Genomic DNA, 10,596 nt, shown 5'->3' with positions numbered 1-10,596 from the left:
CTTTAAAAATGTATTGGTTTTTTTACAGAGGGGAAGGGAGAGGGATAGAGAGTTAGAAACATCGATGAGAGAGAAACATCGATCAGCTGCCTCCTGCATACCCCTTACTGGGGATGTGCCTGCAACCAAGGTACATGCCCTTGACCGGAATCGAACCTGGGACCCTTCAGTCCTCAGACCGACGCTCTATCCACTGAGCCAAACTGGTCAGGGCCAGCTCAGCTTTTTATGGTGTCCATACACATTCGTCCTTCCTCAGCTGGGCTCCTGAACAAGGGAGCCTGAGATGCAGGCTCTTGTTCTTGATTTCTCAGGAGAAGAGGAATGGGGGAAGCAGGAGATGGCAGAGGGTAAAAAGCTGAGTAAAGATATGGTCTCAGGTATCAACTCACATCAGCCTGATCCCACCAGGAGCAGACTTGAGGCCAGTAAGCCAGCCTTTTGTGTCCTCGGTGTTCGTTGGTCATTGGCTAAGGTCTGGGAGGTGGGTAGGGGGTACCAAGGCCCTCTCTCTTAGTCACCCTCCAGGTCAGTGCCCTAGTGGAGGTTCCCTTTGGCCTTGGGCAATTCTCCTGAATTGGCAAACACCAGCAGCAGCCAGCAGGTAGAGGGACACAAGCAGTGCCCTCTGCAGGCTTTTTAGAGTATTACAAGCTCGGTACACTCACTTTCTGCAATCATTTTTCTCTTGATCACTTCGGTGGACTCTACCAGGTACTGTAAAGAGAAGGAGCTGGATAAGGTCTGACCCCTGCACTCAAGGGGCTGACAGTCTAGGGAGGGAACCGGGCTGGAAAACAGTTGTGGAGGGAACAATACACTCACACTGCATAGAAGGGAAAGCTAACTTCCGTGGGAGCTTAACCACGAGATGGAGTTTCCAGCTGGGAAATGACAACCCTACAGGCCTCCTGGTGACAACTCTGAGGAAGCAGGTCCTGAGCATCATCTCAAAGGGCTTACCGATGCTAAAGTACCCCTCAGCCTCTCAGGGGCTCAGACTGCCTCTCCAGCTCCATCACCAGGAAGGAGTGCTACCCCCCCCCCACCCCCGCACTCACATCACACTCCTGCTCCTAATGTTGGAAGAGTGGGCATTTGGCTGGGGTAGTGTTTTTGGTTGTTTAAATTTGGTCTAATTTAATTCTTTTCTCTTTAAAATATTAGGTCTTTTTTTATGCCTTTGAGGTTGCTGTTGGTGTACTCTCCTTAGTCATCGTCCTATGTTAGGGTCCCCCTTCATAGCTGGGCCAGCTCATCTCTCAGTGCCTAAAAATATACCTGCTGTATCCTCCAGGACCACAACCTGGCCAAGAATCCGTGCCCCCCACCCCCACCCCCACCCCGAGAGGTGAGGTGTGGCTGGGGTGTCAGTCAATAGGGACTCAGGCCTCCATTTCTTTGATAAAAGGGGAAACCATGAATAGCTCCCCTAAAAGCCCTCTTCCTGCCTCTGTCCTGTGCGGTCTGAAATGGTAGCACTCTCCAAGCAGCAAAGTCAGCCACTTTCCACATCAGTGTTCAATTCCCATTTCCTGTCTGGCCACAAGCCGCCTGGTCCAGTCCTTAATAAGGTCCACATTTTAGATCTGTCTTAAAGGCTGTGCTGGTGTGTGTGTGTGTGTGTGTGTGTGTGTGTGTGTGTGTGTGTGGCTGCCAGCAGTTTGGGATCTAGTAAAAGAATGGAGCTCTCCTGTCATTGTCCCTGCTGAGCCTGGGACCCTCACCCGCCCCACCCAGTGCCTCTGTGTAGAGGGTGAACACTCCGGAAGCGGGGGCGGGGTGGGGGGTGATGGTAAGGGTGAGGGGCTGGGAAGGCACAGCAAGAGGCATGAGATGAAGATTCAATCTGGAAGCTCCTCTCATTTATTTGTTTAATCTTTCAAGGTTTCAATCAACCAGCTCTTACCAAACATGCTCTATAGACCAGAGAAAAATCCTATTTCCTCTTGAGTGAGTCATTCATTTTTCACAGCTCAGCTGCTACCCAGGGCCTTCCACAAAGATGGGGCCATCCTGAAGTCCCCCCACTTCTCCCAGCCTTCCTCCCAGAACACCCCCTTCTTCTCCTGCCTCCCTCCCTGGACCACCCACGCTGAGGGCCCACCTCTGTGCTCTGCCTCCCAGCAACCGGCTAGGAAGTTTGAGAGAAAGGAAGTGCCCAGTCCAAGGCTTCCTCCTCAGAAATCAGACTGGGAGGGTGACATTTAGGGGGAGGGGGTTGTTCTCTCCTTACGAAGCATCAGGAGGAGGGGTGATGGCTCCCCAGTCTTACTCCCTGGTATCTCCCCAAAGGACAGAAGCAAAGCAGAGGGTGAGCAAGTTCGAATGTTGCACAGTAACAGGAATCTTACACATGTTGGGTCCCTTAATCTTCTGTTATTATTTTCATTTCTCCAGCAAGAAAATGAGTGTCCAGGGCCTCACAGCTAGTGAGTGTCGGCACAGGATTAAAGACAGCACGGGCCTGAGTCCAAGGCCTGCGGACTTGCACTTCACCGCACTGATCAAGTGGATGATGCAAATATTATAGGACCTCATCCCAGGTTACATGGGTCTGGGACGCCCGGGGCGAGAAGGCGTGGCACCCTCTGCGACACATCCAGAGCCCCAGTCCCCATTGTGTCCTTCCTGTGCCAGGGTGGGGGCCCCGCTGGCTGAGAGACCCACATACCACGGGAGAGATGTCGCACCAGGGAACACACCATGCCAGGGAGAAGCAGGGGCCTCCCTCCCGAGGTCCCCACACCGGAGCTGCACGCACAGGCCAGCTGCAGACAGAAAGGATGTCTATTTATCTCTCAAAGTGCATGTGCCCGTGATACAGGGCGTAACGCTCCCAGCACCTGTGTCAGTCCTTCACCAGCGTGGTGGGGCTTAGCCCCTGGGTCTCCTTCAGGAAGGGACCTTTCATTTCCCCGCCTGCCAGCCCCTCCAGCTTGGCCTTCAATGAAGGGAGCTCCTGCCCACAGTCACGTCCTCCGGAGCAGCCACAGTCAGGGACCCGTGAGGCAGGAACGGCCAAGCAGACCAATGCTGTCTCCATCCCCTTCACAGGGCTGGCCGAGGCTTCCCTGGTGTTTGCACCACAGCCTGGCTGCCCTCTGCCCACTCCTGATTCCCCCTTCCATTCCCCAGGTGTTGACCCCTGATGAACCTGGCTCACCTCGGAGTCTGCTCCCCAGGAATGCAACCCCCACCCCCCCCCGAGGCCTGGGAGGTCCAGGAAGTGAGTTTGAGGTCACAGAAGGAGGACCAGGTCTTCTGGTTCCTGTTTTGCCATCAACAGGCTGTGTGCCCTGGAGAAGCACTGGGCCTGTCTGGACCTCAGTTTTTCCATCTGTACCAGGAAGAGGGTTTGGACTGGACCATTTCCACTATGAGTTCTAAGATCACGTGATCTTAAGGAACGCGTACAAGATTAAAACCTAAAACTTGCACACTTTCGAGGATCTTCCCACTGGCCCTGACTGGGTAGCAGGACGTGGGCATGGCCCCGAGAGCTCAGGACATCATTCTCTAAGGTCTGCTCCCATCCACCTCCTCCCAGAGCGCTTCCCCAGATTGGCATTTCATTCACTGAGAGGGTTGTGTCCTTAGCCACTGCCTCGCCTTACCCCCACGCCTGTGTCATCCTTTGCACTGACCAGATAGAGTGGGGACCAGAGAGAGGCAGGGTGCTGCTCTGTGCCACGTGTGGATGTGTTTACACCTGAGAAGGCAGGGTAGAGGTATGGATATATGTGGTGGTAGGGCTCCAAATGCCAGCCGGTGAGCCCTCCGCCCTCCCCCTGCCCTTCTCCAGGTGCCTCCACTCAGCCCACAGGTGTTTCCAGCCTGCAGACCCAGGGCCACCTTGCTTCTGGCATCTGCCCTCCCCTCCCCCCCCCCCACGTGGTCCCTACCTCCCTGTCAGCTTGTCATATTAACAGCCTATGACTTCTCTCCCCTCCCCTCCCCCATCAGGGCCAGCTGAGCAGCTGATCTTTAGTCCTTGGCTTGTTTTTTCCAACTTGAACATGACAACTTGATTAGAGAATTAGACATGGCTGGCAATACCCCAAAAGCCCGTATTGCAAACTGATGGCCCAAAATGATCGCCCGTGAGCAGAGCGTCTGTGAGAGGTGCAGGCAGACAGGCACCGGGTCTTGGCGGGGCTCCTGAGAACGGAGCCCGGCCCCTGTGTCCACCTCACGTGGGTGGCTCCCACAGCCCTTCCCCCTGCAATGCCGAGTGAGGACCTGGGCACCAAAGAGCCCTGTCTCTGCACTTGGCCTCCAGAGTGAAGGCAGCGAGCTCCCTACAGAACTGTGCTGAGTCTCATCTCCCTCACCGACAGGGGTCTCAAGGGCAGGTCACTCTCACACTGGGGGCTGGGTGTGGGGGATTCTGCAGGGAGACCAGACAGGCAGCACCCCTTGGGGACAGAGTCTAGCTGAGGAGACAGACTGTGCACGTACACGCATGGTCAGTGTTACGAAAGGGGCGTATGGGTCTCATGTGTTGTGTGACAAGGGGACCGACACACCTGTCTGGCGTGGGGATAGTTAAGTCGACATTTGTCTCCAATATAATGACCAAGCTCCTCCACAGAACTTGAACTCTGTTGACTCAGCAGAAAACGGAGCCACTGAGTTCTGGGTCAGACACAGCCCTAACCCCTGCGCATGCGCACAGTCCCCTAGGACCCCAGGGACCGGTGCCTAGGGTCGTGTTCCTCAGTTTGGCCCCCACTACCAGGCAGGCCAAAGCCTGGGAACCCCCAGAATATGCCTGTCCTTTCCAGTCTGCTTCCTGCATCTCTTGTCTGGGACTCAGAGGTTTTCTTCCAAAGACCCTGGGTCTTTCCCCTTCATGGCCCTAGTGTGTGGCCTCTGCACCGTGGGCCATGGGTCCATCAGAGCGCATGTCCGCAGCCAGGGGAGCTGGCAGGATGTGCCTCGGCGACAAGGAAGCTGCGTGAGGAGGTGCACCCCTAAATCCGGCTTCACTCAGCATTCAGGCTTTGGAGACGCTGTCTCACCCCTAGATCCAGCCCCTCCTCCTCCCAGATCAAAACCAGCACCTTCTCTCCTGCTCCCCTGGCTCCTGAGGAAGTGGATTCCTTGGGGTTCTGCTCTCTAGGTCCTGCCCGCAGGTTCCTCAGACCTCACTCCTCACTCCTGCCCACCTCCTGCCGCCTCAGAAGCGTCCTACACTCGCTCCTCCCAGCAGCATCCTGCTCCAGCTCTTTAAGGCACACTCTCATTAACCTTCACTAAACACTTTCGTCGTTTCCTCATTTCTCCTACAAGTTTTGTGAAAATTCAGGTCCCCGGGTGTTAATGGACAGTCAAGTCAAATGGGGAGACCAATGACGGGTCTGGGTGTGGGTGGGTGGAGGTGCCTGTAGCATCGGTGTTAGCAACAGCAGGATGCTGTAGCTCCCTGAGCCTACAGACAGCAGCCGTAGGGAAGGACATGTAGACTCCAGCCATCAACCAGTGAGCTGGTGAGGAGGAATCCAGGCAACAAATATCTCAGCTCACGGTCCACCTTTCTCCGATCTGCTGCCGGCACTTCCCACTAACACAATCAGACGCCAGGACAAGGCACCCACTGATGCAGTCCCGACAGGGCAGCCTCTCTGGGGCCCGAGCACAGTGAAGGGGTGCAGAGAGGGGCTGGGCAGATAAAGGAAGAGATCGGGGCAGGTTTTATTTGTCCTCATCCTTTCTTGCCACTGGGATGTAGGTTCTCTCTCTGGCCAGTTCATTAAACACATTCTTTGTTGGTATGCGACTGTTGCAGAGCCCCACTCTGGCCTACCAGGCCCCGTGGTAGCCCTCAGTACATAGAGAGAGAGCACCAGCCCACTCCCTGGGAGCCCAGAACTAGCTCCCCCCGCCCCCACTCCAGCCCGCAGCGCAGACTCCAGCAGCAGGGTGTGCTAAGGGAGGGGTAGGAGGAAAACTTAACTTACAAACTCAAACGTGCTAATCATAACAATCCAATACAGTTCAGCACTTGGCTACATGCTTTTCTACATGTTGTTTCATCTACTCGTCCCAATGACCTCATAAGTCACCATCCCCATCATCCTGCCGACGAAGAGGATACAGCTCAGGGAGGCTCCGTGCTGTGCTCAGGATTGCACAGCTAATATGCAGCAGACTCTGCAGAGCCAAAGAAGGCTCTCCCTCTGCGCTGTCCCACCCCCACCCCCTGCCATCCGCAGAGCCCGCCTCACATTCCACTTTGTACCACAGTGATGTGTGCTCGTGCTGTACCTCTCAACCCACAGGCAGCAGGACCAATGTACTCTGTCTGCCCACCGTGCCCAGCACAGAGCCCGTCAGCACATGGGAACGGAAAGAAGGTGTCAGCAACGGGGCCCCAAATAACCTCCGCGCCCTTGCGAGATGCTCGGTGAAAACCAGGCTTGAACTTGACCCAGGAAGTCAGAACTCCCTGGTTCTGGTTGGCAATTGGACTTGACAAATATCGTAGTTGATTATGTAGCAGGGATGGGGAACCTTGTTTCTGCCCAGGGCCATTTGGATGTTTATAACATCATTGTCGGGCCATGCAAAATTATCAACTTAAACGTTAAGCTGCTCTATTTAGTCAAACATTTAACTAACTCACCCCTAATGCCTTGGCAGGGCCAGGCCAGATGACATTCCCCACCCCTGACATACAGGCTAGTATACACAGAATGGGTAGGTCCTGAGCTTGGTGGTTTGCAGTCTTCAACATGCCTGAAGATTTTGGGGGGCTCATTTTACAGATGCGGAAATGAGGTTCCAGAGATTAAACAAGTAGCTTGAGGCCTAGCATCTAGTAAGTGGCAGACCCAGGATCTGAAACCCTTATTTGTGTCCATGATACCTGGACTCCCCGTGGTGGTAGCAGGACTCTTCCAGGGTAATGAGGAAGGAAGGATTCCCATTATAATTATGTATTCGTCTCTCCCACCCTCCCACCCATCCTGTTACCAGACGGGGACTGGGCCTGAGGTCTGCCTTGGGCCCACCAGTAGTGTGTGGGCTCTTGACTGACTGCAGGAAAGATTTCACAATACGAGTCCAGGTTATTGAGAGTTTATTAAAGCTGGGGACAGTGATACAGAGGAAGGGCTCAAGGTAGTAGAAGCAACAGGAGAGAGAGAGGTTCAGGGGGTGAGCCTGGGACAAGCTGCTGCTGCCTGCTGCTCCCCTGGTTGTAGGTCTCCTGGGGACCCTTAGAGTTTAGAAAAAGAGTAGAGATAACAAGGTGTGGGTGTGCTCCAGCAAGAGGGCACCATGGGTCCTTTGCCCTGAGGCTTTTCATCTTTCTTTGGCCAGCAGGAATCCTAGAGGAGGGTCTTAATGGAATATTCATTAGCTTTTCAGGTGTGTCCTTCAGTATGTTGATTCATGAAAATGGGCACATAGCCCTAACTGGTTTGGCTCAGTGGATAGAGTGTTGGCCTGTGGACTGAAAGGTCCCAGGTTCGATTCCGGTCAAGGGCATGTACCTCGGTTTTGGGCACATCCCCAGTAGGGGGTGTGCAGGAGGCAGCTGATCGATATTTCTCTCTCATCGATGTTTCTAACTCTCTATCCCTCTCCCTTCCTCTCTGTAAAAAATCAATAAAATTTATTTTAATAAATGTGCATATAGAAAAGTCAGGGTTCTTTTCTGGTTAGTTTTATTTTTAAAGAATGTCATTGAAGGGCAGGGATCGAGGCCAGTCTATCTAGGGATGGTCTGGAAGGTGTAAACCACTTGTTCCTAAGTGTCCTTGGCTAGGGAAGATGCAACCTTGTGATTCATTAGCTGGCTGTAAGTTGCTCAAGTCCTTTGACCTTGTTTAATTGTTTTGTCTCACTCTCCCTGATTCCACTTGCCAAGGAATTTCCCTAGCTTCTTACTATCCTGCCATCACCCCACCCCACCAGGTTGCTCTTGTACTGAGTGGACACCAGTAGGCTACGTCTTATTGAAGTCACGGAAAAGTGCCGGGTGGACAAGCCAGGGAGTACTCTACAGATTCCCAGGACCTGAAGCACTGGCTGTCCTCTCAGGCTCCTCCCTTGCTTTGTGCGGATTTTCTGGAAACACACAAGTTCTCACAGCCCGTGCTCCAGGGAGCAGACCTCAGGCTGCACACACAGCTGGCTCTTCAGAGGCACCATCGTCTGTGCCCTGTGGGCAAATAAAACAAAATGTTGCTGCTGAAAACAAGCACATTTCACATGTCATTTTACTTGAGAAAATGGGATTGCCAAGGAGCTGCACGGAGGTCAGGTTCCCTTGACATTTTGTACAGACTCGGCTACCGGAGCCAATCAACGCCCTGGTCCCCTGCTGACAACCCTCCGGTCACTGATTTCTTTTCCCAGGCCTGGTCCGAAGCACCCAGGAGCACATGCCCACACATACCTACACACTGTCTCTATTTCCCCACATGCCAAATCCCCATAATACTATAGACAAGCAGAGGCGACTTGCTAAATCCTAGTCCTTCGGCCCGGCCTCTAGACACCCATTTCTGATCAGATCCTCAAACCTTGAACGAGACACAGCCATAAAATGAGAAGGGGAGCCATTTATTTATAGTGTACAGAGTTTGAGGTTTCCACACAATCATCTTTTATGAGCTAGAGTAAAATCACATGTTTATACAGCCTCTCTCCCTAAGTCCCAAGCATTTTAGCAACATTATCTTATGTAACACCTGGGCTTTGAGACACGGGCTGAGCAGCCAGTGCATCGCTTATGCAAACAGTTTCATATTTTCCAGATGTATCCATTTCTTCCCCAGTTAGCAAAACGCTGATTTGGGAGATATCGCCTCTCCCCACGCTCACCACCCCCAATGCCTTGCCTTCCACCTGCAGGTAATTTTTGCTTCTAAAAAGAATCTCTGCTTTGCAGTAACATGGAAGCATTCTTTTTTTCTGATTCGTTTTGCAATCCCTGATGACTATCTGTATCTGCATATCTCTTAGAGAGCAGCAGGGCGCTGCCTAGAATTAAACCAGAGCCGCCACTTCTCTCCCTCCTCCCTGTGCTCCGATCTGGGATCCACTGTTAACTCTTCGTCCACTTCATCTCCTGCGTGAGTTTAGCTTCCCAAGTCCCCATAATACTATAGACAAGCAGAGGCGACTTGCTAACTCCTAGTCCTTCGGCCCGGCCTCTAGACACCCATTCCTGATCAGATCCTCAAACCCTGAAGGAGGCGCAGCCGTAAAATGAGTCCCTGCATTCCCTGTACTAGGTGGGTGTTGCATCTCTTTTCATTTCCTATTGCTGCCATGCCACTCAGACGTGTAAGTTCAGAGTTGGGCTATTTCACCCAGCTCCCAACCAGTCTCCTGTTTCTGTCTCTCTGGTACCGTCTAGCCCGAGCATGTCAAACTCACACCCGGCGGGCCGCATGCCTCATTTATGTCTAGCCTCATCAATGTTCTTTGCTGCTCTCCAAGGAACACTGCTGGGGCCGCCCATCCTCTGTGATAGGCACGCAAGCTCTTGCCACGTCCCAGGCTATTTCCACTGGAACACAGCCACGCCCACACATTATACACTGTCCGTGGCTGCTTTTGTAGCACCATGTGGTACTTTACAGACAAAGCTTTGGGGCCCTGGTGTACGGAATAAAGTCAGCGTCCCCTGGCACAGCCAGCAGGATTGTATAACCAGGCCTCCACCAGTCCTCCCTGCCTTGTCTCGGTGTGCGTCCTCTGTAGCCCCCTAAAGGGACGGTCCCCTGACCAGCTCATCTCATGACTCTCTGTTGCTACTCTTGCCTGGAGCTCTCTTCTGAGCTCCCCAGCTCCCAACTAACACCAACCAGTCATCCAAAGGTTGCACTGAAAGGTTACCGGTTCGATTCCTGCTCAGGGTGTCTATGGGAGGCAACTGATTGATATTTCTCACATCGATGGCTCTCTCTCTCTCTCTCTCTCTCCCTTCCACACTCTCTGAAAAACAAATTAATAAAAACGTATTTTTAAAAATTCAGCTCAAGACAGGACTCTTCAGTGACGCCATCTCTGCACCCCACCCGCCCTCCTGAAGCTCCCTCCCCGTGAGCTCCAGGCGTCTATTGTTGCGCCTCCTGAGCTCTTGCAAACATTTCCCACAACTTCTGCTGGTGTCTGCTTCTCTGCCTCCAGACTGCAAGTCCCTGGAGAGCAAATGTTATGTCTTAATCACTTTTATATTCCCAGAGCTTGGTTTTTTACCTGGAAGACAGTAGATATTTAATACATGTTGAATGAATGAATAAATAAATGAATGAATGCAGAACCAGCTCCTAACTTCCCATATTTTCCCTGCTCCCCATATGCACTCATGGTCTGGCCTCATGGCCCAATCCCACCTCACGGAGCCTGAGCCTGTCTTGTCCTAGCCATGCCCTTCCAGGCTCCAGACCCTTCTTCTCCAGAGGCAGCCCCTGCTGCTCCTGCCCACACTCATGTCCTTCACATGCAGGTCATGTGGCTGTCAGCGACCCCCGGTTCTGTCCTGCTGCCTGACGGACTGGGTCCTGTGGGCACCTCCTGCCTGACAGGCGTTTGCCGGTGTCACAGCTGGAATCCGGGCTCCGGCATTTTCTATGT

Source organism: Myotis lucifugus, unplaced genomic scaffold (genome assembly GCF_000147115.1).
Source record: "Myotis lucifugus unplaced genomic scaffold, Myoluc2.0 scaffold_466, whole genome shotgun sequence".
In the NCBI taxonomy this organism is placed as follows: Eukaryota; Metazoa; Chordata; class Mammalia; order Chiroptera; family Vespertilionidae; genus Myotis; species Myotis lucifugus.
The sequence above is the reverse complement of the archived record's forward strand: the minus strand, read 5'-3'. Positions refer to the sequence as shown.